Raw genomic sequence first — 17,792 nt, forward strand, 5'->3', positions numbered from 1 at the left:
CCTGTTTGATTTGCATTGTCATCACAACTTGGCACCTACTGCCATGATTTTTCAATAAACCAATTGTCTATCACCTAAGTGACTTGGCATATCTAAGTGTCACTGCTTCAAAGGTACCAACAAAATTGTATGCGATAGCTGACATCAGAAGGGTTCAACTCTACCAACAATTTTTTTATTCGCTCATGGGCTGTGGGCGTCGCTAGCTCGGCCAGCATTTATTGCCCATCCGCAATTGCCCTTGTCCAGAGGGCATTTAAGAGTCAACCACATTGCTGTGGGTCTGCTCACATGTCACAAGTCACATGTAGGCCAGGCCAGGTAAGGACGGCAGATTTCCAGATGGGTTTTTATGACAATGGTCATAAGTCATTCACAGTCATCATTAGGCTTTTAATCCCAGGTTTTTATTGGATTCAAATTCCACCATCTGCTATGCTGGGTCTCTGGATTACCAGTCCAGTGACAGTACCACTACGCCACCACCTCCCCCTTGTGTCATAATTTAGGCTGGCACTCCAGTGCAATACTGAGGGAGTTCACTATTCCAGAAACTGTTTTTTAGATTGAACCAAAACCTCATCTACTCGCTCAAGTAGACTTAAACGACCCACAACACATTTTCAAGGAAGAATGAAGAACTTCTCTAAGTGTCCTGGCCAATACTATCCCTCAATCAATATGACTGCAATAGATAACTAGTCACTTGTCTTACAATCTCTGGTTATATATGCTACCATTTCTACCTAAAGAAGGAAATCCTAAAAAAAATACGGAAGTTATTGCTACAACATGACTGCATTACCTAATACAAGAGTTAGTGAGAAAGTAAAAGGAGCCCCTGAAAACCAAAAGTAGATCTGAAAAATCAAAAAGTAGCCCACAGGAAGGTATCAAAAAGAGTCCTTGAAATAGAAATTACCTCTGATTTATAACAAAAATAAAAATACCTGGAAAAACTCAGCAGGTCTGGCAGCATCTGCGGAGAGGAACACAGTTAACGTTTCGAGTCCGTATGACTCTTCAACAGAACTAAGTAAAAATAGAAAAGAGTAAAAATAGCTTTTACCTCTGATTTATAGTTGTGTTTTAAAAAAATATTACAAAAAAAATCTATATGGTTTGTAGTGATTTTTAATCTAAATTGACTGAACATGGTACCATAACAATTTTTGCCGAGGGCAACAGTACACCAGACTAATGAACAAGAATCTAGACTTGCACTCAGATTTCTTTTTAAAGAAAAATGATGAGTAAAACTGATCAAACTCTTTCGAGTTATCAACAGTCACAGATTGCAACTCTTTTGAGTACAATCACAGTTCTTGGTTTTTCCAGGAGTGGGACATGAACCCACAACCCTCTGATTCAAAGGCGAGGGTGCTATGAACTGAGCCACAGCTGACACCTCTCGTAAAACTGATCAATGTGTCCGACTGTAGTGTGGAGGATAACTGGCTGTTATCCCAATGAATGTACTATTGAGTCTTAGAACATCTTACCTACAATATCTTTAGAATGAATTGCTGAATTCATTATGCTGTTACAAGGAGGTATTGAAAGACATCGCGAAAGGAAGGAAGGAAAAAACAGGTTTTCACATAACCTTTCAGACCAACCCAAAAGAAAATTAACTATCTCATGCTTCTTCTAGTCAATTATATTCTGCTCAACTTTCACAGCTATTAGCACCTGGGCTGAAGTCTCCTAGGTACCAGACACGTATGGAAGTAGAATAAGGAATAAAACCATCCTAGCAAAATAACTTACAAGTTATTTTCCATAAGGGGAAGATCTTCAAATCCAAGATATTTTTATGGAACACTTCACCCCTCCCCCTCCCAATTTTAATACTTTCAGATTTCCCCCTTCAGCCTGAAATTTGTCCAAAATAACAACTCCTGAGCTGGTTTTTCACTATAGGGGCAGACAACAGAAGTTGGGACTATTTCCAGGTCCAGAAAGTGCTCCTGGAAGGAAACAGTCATTGGCCCCAAGTTTCATGGTGGAACCCCCTTAACTGGTATGTTTGGTGCTCAATTAGTGGCCAGGGGGCAGGAAGAGAGATGGGACTACTCATCTGAAGCTGATTTAAACAGACTGTGGCTGCTGCTTGAGTGCTGTTACTTCAGGATGGAAGAGTAGAGGTGATTGGAATTCAAGAACATCTCACAAGAGCCAAAGGCCTGGAACCCAGGGCAGGGCAGCCCCTTCAATTTCCTGATGCAGACCTGAAGCTTCTCCTGGAGGGTGTGAGAGAGAGTGGGGAGGTCCTCTTCCCAGAGGATGGCAGGAAGAGGCCAAGCACCCAGACTAAGCAGGCTTCTGACAGAGTCAGAAGCAGTGTGGTCCAGAGAAGTTGAATCCAGTGCCCGCAGAGGTTGAACGACCTGATATGCTCTGGCAAGATGAACACAACCCCCAACACTCAGGACAGGCCTCTGGGTAGTCACCCTCCAGCAGACAGCTGAGGAACCTCGGGGCACATGCTAACTGAACATGAGAATTGTGTGCCAAGGGCACTTATTGACCACTCAGAAAGGTTCAGAGCTGCTGAGGACCTGTCACCATTGGTACATGCAGTTTGTAAAGTCTAGGAGCAGTTGGCATTCGTCACAGAGGACAACAGTGCCTTTTCATGTTCTCTGTTCTCCTTGCAGGAGAAACAGGCTTATAATGCCAGGGAGAGGGCACAGATTGGTGGAGGGGGCCCCTTACCTTCAAGTGATCACATCCACCAAGGATGGTGTGATGGAAATAGCCAGGATTGCAGGCCATGAGGGAGCTTGCCAGGGCAAGATGAGCACTCATGGTGGAGATGGTGATTAGAGAGTACAATGCACTCATTAATGGGGTGCCTTGCACCACTCTGTCTGACAATATACTCAACACAGTTGTATTGGGAAGTCTTAGCTCTGCAAAGGCTTTTTCTCTCCAAGGATAACTCTCTTGATCTTTTCTTGTGTCTTCCACAGTTTCAGACATCAAACCAAGCAGACTTTTTCCCTCACCATCACCACATCAAGAAAATCAGCAAAGCTCCAAAGAAGTGCACCATTCACCAGCCCGAATACAGTCACCTCATGCAGTAGCACTGGGTGAGGAGAATGTCACCAGTGTACAAGAGGAGGTATCTTACACAGAGGCAGCTATGGGTTCTTACCCCCGGAGGAGGGAAGACAGACTCTGCACTACTCAACTAGACACAGTTGCAGGGCCTGAAGAGTCACTAGAAAAGAGGCCCTTCCCAGGCTAGTTGCAGCAGATATAGTCCCAAATGTTGGAGTTCTCTGAGGCAGTGCAGGGACATGGGCAAAGAATCCATCCAACTCATCTGTCACCATGGCAAAGGGCTTTGAGCACACAAGCTCCTTCATTTAGAGAGTGGCCAACCTCAAGGAGAGCCACATACAGCAGCACCCGCAGGGGCTGTTTAATATGCAGGATGCATGCCCCCTTTAGCATGGGACTGTCAGTAGTGCTGATGGTGTAGGGATGTCTGGAGGGAATTCCAGTTGTGCCCCAGCTGGTGTTCTTCTCTAACCATCCTTTGTGCCCGGCAAGGGCTGAGGATGTCACCAAAGAGGATAAGAGTGCCACCCCTTTTGGGGTGCCATCATCCTCAACCTCCTCAGATCCTCCCTCCATCTGAGGGGCCTTGTAGCAGGGCCCAATTACAGAGGCTGCCCCTGCAATGATTCCAGTGCAGCAGTCTCTGGAGGTGCGCCCATGCGGTACCTCCACAAGGACAAGCATCATTTGCATCTCAGCCACAAGCTGAGACAAACGAGCAGGCTGCTTCCACCTCTTCTGAAGCCACAAGGGGAGCACCAGTTAGAAGAGACCGAGTGAGGTTACAGGGTTGCGCAGAGCACTGAGTGGGTCACAGCAGTGTCTTCTTCCAGTAACTGTACACTGTCTTCCTTTCTGAGCACCATGTAAACAATGACACTTGAAAACAGATGGGTTAGTGTCCTTTTGTTAACTGCAGAACAGGAAAGAAATATGATGTACTGAAGGAGAGCAAGAGTTCATTAATGGTGATGATGACAGCTCTGGGCAGATGTGCATCCTTCATTGGCAGTAAGAGTTTACATGTTCCAAGTTGCATTTTCAAAGCAAACATCAACACAATCAGTTGAGAGTTAGTTCCATACCATGCAGTTCCTTATGGATCAGAGGGGCTCAGCTGAAACATGCTTGAATCAGATGATCCCTGACATTCCAGGCATCTTTGAGCCTCAGGTCAGACCCAGCCACCTCCCTGTGCAGCTGGAACCCCTTGGTATTCTGCAGCTTTCCCCTCTGCCTCTTCTTCCTTCTTCTCTTCCACATCCTGCTCCTTTGCTTCTTCCATTTAACTGTGGTCTTCCAGGCCCTCACTGTCCTCACCTCCATGGAGGACCATGAGTTATGGACAGTGCAGCAAACCACGACAGCGAGAAAGACCCTTGCAGGTGTGTATCACAGGATGACACCTGCCCCCAATCAAGGTACTGGAACCACATCTTCAGAAACCCAATGGCCTGCTCAATCGTTGTCCTGATGAGCAGATGGTTTTTGTTGTATCACCTCTGTCTGGGGCTCCGGCAGAGGTGTGAGCAGCCGTTTCTTCAAGGAAGATCCCTTGCCACTCTTAACCCATCCACATACTTTGGGGAATGAACTGAAGAGCTGTCTACACTAACAGAGCATGAAGGAGTCATGGCAGCTGCCAGGAAAGCAAGCGCACATGTGCAACTCTTGTTGCAATAACAGGCCAGCTAACCATTAAAGGAGTGGAAGCCCTTCCTGTTGATTAATCTCACTGGCCAATCACTCAATACCTTGATGGTAACACAGATGCAATCATCTATCGTGATGCCCCGCACCTGAAGGAATCCAGCTACAGAGGCAAAACCCAAGGCTATTTGTGCCTGCCAGGTTCCAGCCGCCTGGACTTGAACGTACTGTTCAGCTCTCACAAATAGGGCATCAGTGATCTGTGGTGTTGCGACATGCTACCAAGGTCTGCAGCTGATCATTGGAAAAAGCCAGAAGTGAAAGAAGTTCAAGGCCATAGTTTAATGGCAACTGGCAGGGCATGGCAATTAGTGCTGTGACGTGTGAGATCTTCTGGGACAAGGGCACAGATGTCTGTGACCATCTGCCTGCAGAGTCACAGTTTCTTGTGGCAATGGCTCTTGGTATTCTCCAGGTAGCTCCATCTTCTATGGTAGGTCCTATGCTCAGTGTATGGTCCCCATTGCCTTTCTGCCCCTCATCTCTCTCTCTGCCTTCCTGATTCCAAGGGCTCTGCCCTTCCTGTCAAAAGCATTGCTCCTCATTGGTTCCAAAATATGAAAGTTGCACCCCAAATGCCAGCTGAAGCGTTCCATGTGTTCAGGTGGCCTACCCAAGTTTACTTGGCAGCCTCACCCTCCTCTTATGCCTCGGCACAGCCCAAATGTTTACTGCCCACTCTCCTTGCCACCTGTACTGGGCTGATGGGACCTGTCTCCAAACTGGTGCACCCCATCTGCATTGTTCACCCTTTTATGAGGCCCAGCTAATTCTTTGAAGCGGCCACCTCACTGTGTTTCTGCCTTCATTCAGCAGGTCTGCTCAGACAATGTGTGAAGCCCCATGCCCCTGTGAAAATCAGAACATGCCTCTTAATGAGCTCTGAGCTCTCAAAGAGCTCTTTAATCGTCTTAATTGACCTTCATAATAGATCGGGCGGGATTGCAGGGCCACCACCACCGCCCCCACTCAGATGAAACTGACCGGTGCTAAGAATGGCACTGAGAAACTGGCTGACGCCAGTGCTTTCAACCTTTGCACACCTCCATTTACATCCCCAGAAGCACTCGAAAATTCAGCCTTGCATGTTTTTATTTTAGTAGGATGGGATGAAGAGGAGAAAGAGGGAGAACTGCGCACCCTCAACTATACTGCTCTTAGGTCAGCTTATCTATATTCCCTACAACTTTGTGAGGGATATATTGAATATATATAAAAATTCAACAGAAAAATAAGTGCCTGAGGACTGGCAAGCAACTAATGTGATTCCTAAATTTAAAAAGCAAGTTACAAAATGTCCAGGGAACTATAGGCCAGTTAGCTTAATGTTGGTGGCAGGATGTGGAATCCTTACTCAACAATGTAAAAAAAATCTAGGAACTGAAAAACAATAGAGTAGTTAATTTGGATTTCAAAAAGGTCACACTCGACTAAACCTACTGAATTGTTTAAAGAAAGGTTTAATTTTTTTTAAATAAGTGGAATGCAGTAAAGGTAATATTTTGATTTCCAAAACTTTTGAATAGCTACTGTATAATAAACTCATGATTAAGGTCAGAACATTTGGCACTGGGGGACAAATAGCAGGATTGATCACAAATAAATAATAAATCCAATAGGGAATTTAGGATAAACTTCTTCATCCAGAGTGTTTAGAATGTGGAACTCATGACCACAGGGAGTAGTTGATGCAAATAGCATAGAAGTGTTCAAGGGAATGCTAGATAAGCACATGAGGGAGGAAAGAACAGGATGACATGCTAATGGAGTGAGATGAAGGAGTGTAGGATGAGATTTGACTGAAACGTTAAATGCGGCAAGTAGTTTGTGGGCTGAATGGTCTAATACTATGTTGGAGGTCTTGTGGGACAGTGGGTAGCTCTGGGTTCAAGTCCCACTCCAGGACTTGATGGCTAAAGAAGGTGCCAAACAGACTGAGTTGTAAATCCTTCCAACATACGTCAATGGCAGGCAGTAAGAGCGGGAGAGATTCCTGATCAGTTATGTGACGGAAAGAAATTGGAGCCTCTACCAACCTTATTCATAGCTCTTATGCTGCAACATGCATGTAAAAGTGTATGTTGCCTGTAAAGAACCTATTTTTTATTTTTCATGGACTGTGGCTTTAAAAAACTACCATGGCTGCAGCTGAAAGACATGTTCACTGGAACAAGATGAGGAATATCTACAATGTTGCTATCTTGGAACATAGAATGCTATAAGAGAACAGAATGGTGCTGGAAAGGAGTTCTGGACTAGGGGGAACTGTCTGAATTTTAACTAGCTCCTGACCAGGTGACCAGGGTTTTGTGTGGTAACAGTGCAGGCAGAACAGCTCCTAGCCTGCAAAGAGGGAAGACATGAAACCTCTCTCTCCTGCGTCTGTAAGATTCCAGCAATTCTGCCATAATGGCTAGCTGGCTATTCCTCACATCTCTGCAACCTGCTTTCTCTGAAAACCCCTGTCTAGAGGAAAAGGGGAAAAATCACCAGTAGAGACATTGAAAAGCAAGTTTTTCAACCAGTGAACCACAGGCTGAAAGTGCTGGGAGACCACCTTGTGTCATCAACAACAAGCTGCAAGGAATTTGGAAGACATCAATCAAAATCAACCCATCTAATCCTATACTCCATATTGGTGCTATTGAACTGTTTTATCCCACCCTTAAAATCCATGTTTTGTCTGTCTTATGTGTGTGTGTGTGATATATATAGGGATTTAAGAAGGGGGTAGAGTTTAAGTCACAGTGTTAGAAGTTAGCAGTTCATATTTCTTTCTTTTGCCACTAGTTAAAGACAATTTGTTCAATACACAGTTATTTACTAATTAAGTTTACAAAACTGGTAGTCATATTCTGTTAACCTAAATTAAAGAGTTAGGTAGAATTGGGGCAATCTGGTGGTTTGGTCAAACTTTTCACATTTGTCGTGGCTTGGGGAACAGTGGGGCTTGATATTAAAGGGCACTATCCCCGGTGAGTCATGACATGCCACAGTAACTCGGATTCCTTAAGGGGCTGGTTGACTCAGTTGGCTGGATGGCTGGTGTGGATCAGGCTGGTGTCTGCCTCCTTCCCTTATCCGTGGCGGGCGTCATGACACTACGGTCAGACCTGCCTTCGGGCAGAGAACTGAAGAAGAAATGCTATGTAATAAGGGGAAACGAGCTGAGATAAAAGGGTAATTAAAAGTGAAAAACATAAACACTATGCGCCATGCATGTGTGTAAATCAAGCACAATGGGCAAAATTGATAAATCTCTTCTCAATGCGTTTGATTTGCGGCATCAATTGTCACTTGGAATTTATTTCTCAATAAACTTTAGTGCCTTGTCAAATATTCTGCACACAACTTTTCAGGTTCCCCACAGATTTGTCTGCTCTTTCTGAAGTGCACAATACAATGTAATAAAACGCAACTCAATAAATTCTGGCAACACTTTCTATATAAGGTTCCTTTAGTCATTAAATATACTGTAAATGCAAAAATAGACAGAGCAAATTCAGTCTCTGGTCTATGACCTAGTTAACTGACCTCAGCTCAGCTCAGTTCAGCAGCAACAGGTTGCTTCAGCTAATGTCAATGCCGTGAAAAGGGGGCAGGGAAACATACTATCAGGGAGTAAAAATAGAAAGGGCATGTGCCTGAATATTAGGGCCTCTACTAGAAAACGTGCATTTGTATTTGTTGAGATGAAGATAGAATCAAACAGTGGCACTCCTAAGAACAGTCAAATTGCAGGTTGACACTACATCTAGACACACAGATAAATAATGACTGTCAGGGCAAGGTTCTGGAGGATTGCTAGTATCAAGGAACTCTACACAATCATGAATCAATCTCTTCAGAAGGTGAAAGGAGAAAAGGATAGGCAAGAGGAATAATCTCGGTGATTCATAATAATTTATCACCATTGCTGCGTAAGTATGTGAAGTGTCAAGGTCATGGCTCCATTGATCATTTACTGAACTTACATAATGATTAACTGAGCTATATAGGATAAGAGGGTACAAGGTTCAATTCCCAGTACGTGTAGATTTAGATGATTTCAGCTAGAACCATGTAGAGGCAGTACATTTGGCTTCCACGTCCTTTCATAAGGGAGTGAAAACATGGATAGAGTTTCCACACCTCAACGCTATCTAGGAACCATCACTGGAATTGCATGTGAGAATAATCAGGTAGGGAAAAATCAGGCTTTGCTGTAGTTATCTTCACTTCCCCCCACCACTCTGTGGTGGGAATTTAGCCCTTGGCATGCGGGATTGGCAGGGGTGGTCAGGAAGCCAATAAAGGTCCGCCCAACGTGATACGTGGCTAGTGAATGAGCGAGAAGGGGTGGGCGGGGATGGGGGCATGATGTCCGCCGGGTCCAAAGGCGACCCAGCAGCCGATTCAAAAGACGCCTCGGCAGCCCCTGGAAGGCTGCCACGGAAGACACTGAAGACACTGAAGTCTGCACAATGGAATCCATTACGGGCGGACACGACAGGTAGGAGGGCAGGTCAGCGGAGCAGTCGGCCCTGCGTTTCTCGGATGAGTGCCTCGCAGCCCTCCTGGAGAAGGTGGCAGCGAGGAGAGAAATCCTTGTCCCAGAGACGGGAGAAGGCGGCCCCACCACCACATCAAAAAGGCCTGGGAGGAGGTAGCATCCAGGGACAGCAGCCATGACGTGGTGAGGTGCATTTGGATGCAGTGTTTTAACGATCTCCTACGATTGGGAAGGTTGAATACCGTGTTGGCATGGGTCACTTTGCAGAACAGGTAAGAGCTGCCCCCCCACTGGCGTGGACCTCAGAGGTGTTAAGAGTGTGAATGGCAAATGTCAATGAGGCAGGATCTGGTCAAGGGGGTGAGCCCAGGCTGCTTGCGGCTCCAGGGTCACAAATTAGCTGTGCCTTGCAAGGTGTTCCTCAGGTGGGGTTGGCACTGCAGGTAGAGAGTGGGCTAATCAATGCTCCTCTGTCCTTTCAGGGGAAAATATCCCATAACAATATTGAGAGGCGGAGGATTGGCAGGGGACTCTCACACCTCCTCACCCTCATGCACTATGAGCAGGAGGCCCTGGAGCTGGAGAGGCATCATGCACCTTGGTCAAGCAGCCATGGTGAGGTTCGGGTGCCAGGTAAAAGTAAAAGCGAGTGCACTGAGGTGAGAATGTCCATAATTGCAACCATTCCAGAGTTGTCTCAATATTAATGTGAGCCTCGAACCTGGAATCCCCATTGATAATGAAAGACGAGGGCATCATGATGCATATCTTTGTCTCATCAGGGTGCCAGGCATGCACAATGACAGTGTCATGACTTAAACTAATGACATGTCCTTCTCCCTTTTAGGCTCACCAGAGGCGGTCATCCTGAGGGGCATGAAGGCCCATCCAAGGACCACCATGCACCTGCGTCACACCCTCTCTGTCAAGCAGGCACCAGCGCAGATACCAGCACCTTGGAAGGCATAAGATTGCCACCTAGAATCTCAGTGCACATTGGTGATGGAACTTCACAGTCGCATGAGGTGCAGGCGGAGGCTGAGTGCGCCCAGGGCACTGGCAGTCGGAGGACTGCTGGGGCCCAACACAATTCTCAGTCGATGGCTGGTGATGGGCCTCCAGAGTCATCCATGAGGCAACTGCTGCTGGATGTCCAGCAGGGTGTGCGGGAGGATCCGGCAGAGATACATGAGGGAATGCGTGCCATGGTGTCCGTGGAGGAGACCCTGAGGAGCATAAGCACTGCGTTGATCCTCATGGCTGAGTGCAATGCCTCCTCTTTGGAGAGTGTGGCGGCTCTCATGGAGAGGCCCTTCCAGGGACTCAATCAGGGTTTCCTGGGGATGCTCTCAGACCTGCAAGCCCTCACACCGGCAATGACCTCAGCTAGTCAGTGTCAATGTGGGAGATGGATTGGGCAACCAATATCCCAGCTACGAGCCTGTACATCAATGGTGAGCAGGGCGGCCCAGAGCGACTTCACATCGGCGCAGCAGCTGCCTGTTGTCTCTGTGGGCTATTCTCAGGGCACTCTGGATGATGCCAGCAGCTCCTCCGCCCCTCTGCCAGTGACCGTGGCATTCGATGAAGCTGCGGCGAGTGGAGAGATGCCAGCCGTGGCACTGGCCGCTCCCTCCCAGGAGGGGCCAACACAGGCTTCACGGACCAGAGGACACCCGCCAAGGTCATCAAGGCCAACAATTCAGCAGAGTGAGCAGGCTGTCTCCAATGCCAGTGCAAGCGAGAGGATAGCACCTAGATGTAGCACCCGCAAAGGAAAACTTAAAGCACCTTATGCACAACACGGCCTTACCACGGGTGATATTTAGTTCCCCTAATTTTCTTTACATTTTTTGTGGTGTGATTGAAAACACCGGTTAATGTTAATCTCAGCAATGTTTCACATTCACAAGTAAATGAGAGATTATTTTGTGCAATTGGCCTCTGTTATGCTTTATTTGTTCTGTGGTGCAGGGTAGGCCATCATGTTATGATGGACATGTCCATGCTCCCATAACATGAAGGGTCAGTCACAAGGGGACATAAGTTCAAGGTGAGGGCAGGAGGTTTAGCGGGGATGTGAAGAAAAACATTTTTACCCAAAGGGCGGTGACGGTCTGGAATGCACTGCCTGGGAGGGTGATGGAGGTGGGTTGCCTCACATCCTTTGAAAAGTACCTGGATGAGCACGTCATAACATTCAAGGCTATGGGCCAAGTGCTGGTAAAAGGGGTTAGGTAGGTAGGTCAGATGTTTCTCAGGTGTCGGTGCAGACTCAATGGACCAAATTCTGTGATTCTGTGAGCAGTGAAGAAGCTTGACACCGTCCAGGGCAAAGCAGTCCGCTTGATAGGCACCCCATCCACAAGCATTCATTCCCTCCATCACCGACGCGCAGTAGCAGCATTGTGTTCCAACTACAAGATGCACTGCAGGAATTCACCAAGGCTCTTTCCAAACCCATGACCATGACCACCTAGAAGGACAAGGGCAGCAGACACATGGGAACACCACCACTTAGAAGTTCCCCTCCAAGTCACTCACCATCCTGACTTGGAAATAAATCACCGTTCCTTCACTGTCGCTGGGTCAAAATCCTGGAACTCCCTTCCTAAGAGCACTGTGGGTGTACCTGCACCACATGGACTGCAACGGTTCAAGGAGGCAGCTCACCACCACCTTCTCAAGGGCAACTAGGAATGGGAAATAAATGCTGGCCCAGCCAGCAAAGCCCATATCACGTGAATGAATATAAAAAAAACACGTGTCTCCTGAAAATTTATTGCAAAGGCACATAGTGTATGTTGTTGACCAAGGAAATGATCCTGTCAAGGATCGAGTTTGGAGCCTGCATCCCTGGCATGTGGTGGTGGTTCTTATTTGGTAGGCTAGCTGAAGGAGAGTTGGATCAAAGCATCCCTGGTGTCCCTGCCTCCCTGGAGGTTACCCAGGTCAGCGTCCATGCCCGCAACGTTCTCCTCACTGTGCTCATCCTCGGATTCACTGCTGAACTCATCATCTGTTGTCTGTGGAGCTGCATCAAGATCTTCTTCCTCCACTGCGTCCCCCCTTGCCAGTGCCAGATTGTGGAGAGCACAGCATGTAGCCACTTTCAGTGACACATGCTCTGAATGGTCCGGGTGTCGGAAGCGCATCTTGAAAAGTTCTCTCCACCACCGCCCTTGTGGAGGCATGGCTCCTGTTGTACCGCTGCTCGGCCTCTGTTCTTGGGTGGCAGAGAGATGTCATGAGTCACCTTTTGAGGGGACAGCCCTGGTCACCCAGCAACCATCAATCCAGTCGGGCTGGAGCACTGAAGAGCCTCGGCACCTAGGAGTGCATCAAGATGTGTAAGTGTCATGGGAACTGCCAGGGTACCTTGCACATACTTGCGGAATCTAAATCCTGTAATCACACACTATCTTCATGTTCATGGAGTGGAAGCACTTCCTGTTGACGAAGGCACCTGGTTTACCCACTGGCGCCTTGATGGCCACATGTGTGCAGTCGATTGCACGCTGGACACGGGGGAACCCAGCAATTGCTGCAAAGCCTCTGGTTCACTCTATGTGGCTGGCCTTGTCCATACGGTAATGAATGAAAGTCAATGCACACCTGAACAGAGCTTATGTCACTAGCTTTACGCAACTGTGGATAGCTGATTGGGAGACACCACACAGACCCCCCAGTGACCCCTGGAAAGAGCCGGAAGCATAGAAGTTGAGGGCCACTGTGACCTTCAGTGCCACTGGCATGGGGTGTCCACCCACACAGTCGGGGCTGATCTCAGGGCCGATCCGCTGATAAATGGGTCACTGTCTCTCTTGAAAGACTGTGCAATGCAGAAGCAGGCTCCTCAGACATATTGAGGTAGCTCCATCACCACCCGTAAACCCTGGTAGCAGGGTAGTGGTGCCTTTTGCAGCCCTTTCCGTCTTGGACTTCCTGTTGGATCTGTGCCCCTTGTGCCTGCGCCTCTCCTTCCACAGGTTGCTCCTCTGGTCATTGCATAGGGACACCCGGCCTCCTCCCCCTTCTGGCCCTCTCTTCTTCCTCAGAGGAGGTGCCTCCAGTGGAGGACACAATCCCCATTACCAGGGTAAGGGAAGGCTGTCCGATACCTGGAAGGGCCCACACCCTCCGGGGGCCTGGAAAACAACACTGAGTCCTGAACTAAGGCCTCAAAATTCTCTGAATGCAGCTCTGCAGCGAGATGACACTGTCCTGTTCACAGGAGCAACCAGCAGCAAGTGATATCCTAAACTCCTCACTAATCGCTTTGACAAGGCCACTGGCCCCTCTTATTCCGCCTGTGGGTGAGGTTTTGCAAATTGTGGCCTGCCCGTTTTGCCCATGCGACGACCTAAAAATTGCACAGGCAAATAGAGACGCAATTGGTCTCTCAAGGGCCTTAACTTTATTAATGTCGGGCCCACCTCCGCCTCCGTCGCGCGCCCGCCTAGCAAAATGTAACGAGTGCGCATGTTGATGTCGGCGTTTTAGTTAACGCTCGAGCGGGTCGGGCACACGCTCACCCACCGAGCTTAAAATTCTGCCCTATGTCAAATTGGCTTCCACTCACTGTAAAAGCTCATAATTGAATGACAACAACTTGTATTTATATGGCACATTAAATCCAATAAAATGTCCCAAGGCACTTCAGTGAAGCATTATCGAATAAAATTTGACAGGGAGATATATAAAGAGGTGTTAAGATAAATGGCCAATGTTGAGTGAAAGAATCAGGTTTTAAAAAGCATCCTAAGTGAAAAGAGAAATGAAAAGAGGCAGAGAGTTTTAGGGGGCGAATTCCAGAGCTTAAGGCTCAGGCACTAATGGTGAATTAAAATACAGGTTACTCAAGTGACAAGAATTGGAGGAGATAAAATCAAAATACTGAGGATGCTGGAAAGCTGAAACAAAAACAGAAAATGCTGGAAAAACTCAGCAAGTCTAACAGCATCCGTGGAGAGAAAAAAAAGTTAGCAGCATCTATGGAGAGAAAAAACACAAGGGTAAATGTTTCGAGTCCTTATGACTCTTCTTCTGAGCTAAAGAGAAGTAAAAACTATTTAAGGGGGGTGGAGCAGGTGACACTGGATAGAAGGGCAGCGATAGGTGGAGGCAAGGAAGAGAATGCCAGAGATGTCACGGACAAAAGGACAAAGGGATGTTAATGATAGTGGTACTGGCTAAAGGAAGTGACGATGGTGGCACTAAGATCAGAAAGCAGAATGTGATAATAGCAGGGCAAGGGTAAGCACTCTGGAAAGAACAACATGAACAAGTGACAGATGGCCCTTGTGGGTGTGGGGTGGAGGCAGTGGACGGTGGTGGGAAAAAAGATTGAAATAGGATAAAAGGTGGGGATAAAACAATGAATAAAAATGAAAATAAATAAAAATACAAATAAGCGGATAAAAAATAAAAATGAAAAAAATGCAAAAATAAAAATAAAGAAATGAAAATGAATATCGAAAAAAGGGGGTGAGGATGGAGGAGAGAGTTCACGGTCTGAAGTTGTTGAACTCAATGTTAAGTCCGGAAGGCTGTAAAGTACCTAATCGGAAGATGAGGTGCTGTTCCCCCAGTTTGCGTTGGGCTTCACTAGAACATTGCAGCAGGTCAAGGGTGGACATGTGGGCATGAGAGCAGGGCAGGGCGTTGAAATGGAAAGCGACAGGAAGGTCTGGGTCATGCTTGCGGACAGACCGAAGGTGTTCCGCAAAGCAGTCACCCAATCTGCGTTTAGTCTCTCCAATGTAGAGGAGACTGCATTGGGAGCAGTGAATACAGTAGACTAAATTGAAGGAGGTGCAAGTGAAGTTCTGCTTCACCTGAAAGGAGTGTTTAGACCCTTGGATGATGAGGAGGGAGGAGGTAAAGGGACAGGTTTTGCACCTTCTGCGATTGAATGGGAAGGAGCGTGGGAGGGAGATAAGGTGTCTCCAACGGAACGGTCCCTACGGAACGCCGATGGCGGGGGGCGTTGGGGGTGGTGAAGGGAAGATGTGTTTGGTAGTGGCATCATCCGGAGTTGGCAGAAATGGCGGAAGATGATCCTTTGAATGCGGAGGCTGGTGGGGTGAAAGGTGAGGACAAGGGGGATCCTATCATGATTCTGGGAGGGTGAGGAAGGTGGGAAGGTGTGAGGGCAGAGGTGCGGGAGATGGGATGGACATAGTTGAGGGCCCTGTCAACCACAGTGGGTGGGGAACCTCGGTTAAGGAAGGAGGAAGACATGTCAGAAGCGCCGTTTTGGAAAATGGCATCATCGGAACAGATGCAACAAAGGCGAACGAATTGAGAGAATGGGGTGGAGTCCTTACAGGAAGCGGGGTGTGAGGAGGTGTAGTTGAGGTAGCTGTGGGAGGCGGTGGGCTTATAGTGATATTGGTGGACAGTCTACATCACCAGAAATTGAGACAGAGAGGTCAAGGAAGGGAAGGGAAGTATCAGAGATGGACCGTGTGAAGGTGATGGAGGGGTGGAAATTGGAAGCAAAATTGATCAATTTTTCCAGGTCCAGGCGAGAGCATGAAGCGGCACCAAAACAGTCATCGATGTGCCGAAAAGAGAGTTGTGGGAGGGGGCTAGAGTAGGACTGGAACAAGGAATGTTCCACATACCCCATAAAGAGACAGGCATAACTGGGGCCCATGCAGGTACCCATAGACACACCTTTTATTTGGAGGAAGTGAGACAAGTTTAAGGAGAAATTGTTCAGTGAGAGAACAAGTTCAGCCAGACAGAGGAGAGTGGTGCTGGATGGGGATTGTTCAGCCCTCTGTTCAAGGAAGAAGTGGAGAGCCCTCAGACCATCCTGGTGGGGGGTGGTGTAAATGTAGATGGACATCCATGGTAAAGAGGAGGTGGTTAGGGCCAGGGAAATTGTTGATATGATGTAGGGCATCAGAGGAATCGCAGATATAGGTGGGAAGAGACTGGACAAGGGGAGAGAGAACGGAGTCAAGGAAGGAAGAAATTAGTTCCGTGGGGCAGGAACAGGCTGACATGATCGGTCTACCAGGACAGTCCTGTTTATGGATCTGTTTTTTTGAACTCTTTTTTTTCTCTCCACAGATGCTGTTAGGCCTGCTGAGTTTTTCAAGAATTGGAGGAGCACAGATATGACCACTTGGGTATGTTTCTATATTGCATCCATTGCCCATTAAATGACAAAGAGCCAAGAAATGGATGAGAGGGGAAAAAGTCCTTGAGCTAAAAAAAAGTCATGGTCAGCTAACTAACATTTTAGTTCAAAAGAATACATGGTTTTATTGACTTGTATCGAGTCAAACTCTAGAGTATTAAAAAAACAAGTCTGTCAATGCTTTTGGGGAAAAAAAAAGCTTATGTGAAATGTTTTCTGATAATTAATGTACTGAAATATCAATTATAAAATAAAGGTTAAAAATATGACTTTATCTAAGATTTTTACTTCAAAACTTTGAATGGAAATCACAAAAGTGCTAACTTAACTCTGCTATAAGACATGCTGTGGTCTGGTTTCAAGATTAATCACGTCATTTGTAACCACAAAGTATATTAAAAGCAATGTGGAAAGGTCAGATGCAGACACTGATATAGTTTTGCGTCTATGAACATTGAGGACCTTGTTACATAACTCTGTCAAGCCATCTGCCAAAGTTATTTACGCTTTCTGTTTTATCTCTTCCCCCATCAATTATTTCCATTTTAACATCAGTATGGCCAAAAATATCACCAATATAATCGGTTAGAATTGGCTTATAAACATCAGTGAAGAAAAATGCAGAACGTCACGTTCATTTTCAGGTTTAGATGTTAAGTGCATTTTAAAAATTCATTTACAAGGTGTGGGCTTCGCTGGCCAGGCCAGCATTTATTGCCCATCTCTAGTTGCCTTTGAGAAGGTGGTGGTGAACTGCCTTCATGAACCACTGCAGTTCCTGTGCTGTAGGTACACCCACAGTGCTGTTAGGGAGGGTTTCCAGGATTTTGACCCAGTGACACTGAAGGAATGGCAATATATTTCCAAGTCAGGATGGTGAGTAGATTGGAGGGGAATTTTCTGGTGGTGATGTTGCCATGTATCTACTACCTTTGTCCTTCCAGATGCTGGCAGTCGTGGGTTTGGAAGGTGCTGCCTAAGCAGCCTTGGTGAGTTTCTGCAGTACATCTTATAGATGGTACACACTGCCGCTACTGTTCATCGGTGGTGGAGGGAGTGAATGTTTGTGGAAAGGGTGCCAATCAAGCGGGCTGATTTTTCCTAGATGGTGTCAAGATTCTTGAGTGTTGCTGGAGCTGCACTCATCCAGACAAGTGCAGAATATTCCATCAAACTGCTGACTTGTGCCTTGTCGGTGGTGGCCAGGCTTTGGGGAGTCAGGAGATGAGTTACTTGCCACAGGATTCCTAGCCTCTGACCTGCTCTTGGAGCCACAGTATTTATATGGCCAGTCCAGTTCAGTTTCTGGTCAATGGTAACTTCCAGGATGTTGATAGTGATTCAGTGATAATAATACCACTGAAT

At 46.9% G+C, this 17,792-nt stretch overlaps 1 protein-coding gene and 1 long non-coding RNA gene across 3 annotated transcripts in view; one reads left to right on the forward strand and one right to left on the reverse strand.

Moving 5' to 3' along the window:
• The window catches only part of spidr (scaffold protein involved in DNA repair), a 341,449-nt gene that overhangs the window by 120,834 nt on the left and 202,823 nt on the right, over window positions 1-17,792 (reverse strand). The window lies entirely within an intron of this gene.
• LOC144679789 (uncharacterized) overlaps window positions 8,835-17,792 on the forward strand; it is a 107,695-nt gene continuing 98,737 nt past the window's right edge. The window contains exon 1 of the long non-coding RNA XR_013576423.1: window positions 8,835-8,963. This is a non-coding gene — a long non-coding RNA (uncharacterized LOC144679789). The remainder of the gene's footprint in view (window positions 8,964-17,792) is intronic.

This window comes from Cetorhinus maximus, chromosome 4 (genome assembly GCF_964194155.1).
Source record: "Cetorhinus maximus chromosome 4, sCetMax3.hap1.1, whole genome shotgun sequence".
Taxonomy (NCBI): domain Eukaryota; kingdom Metazoa; phylum Chordata; class Chondrichthyes; order Lamniformes; family Cetorhinidae; genus Cetorhinus; species Cetorhinus maximus.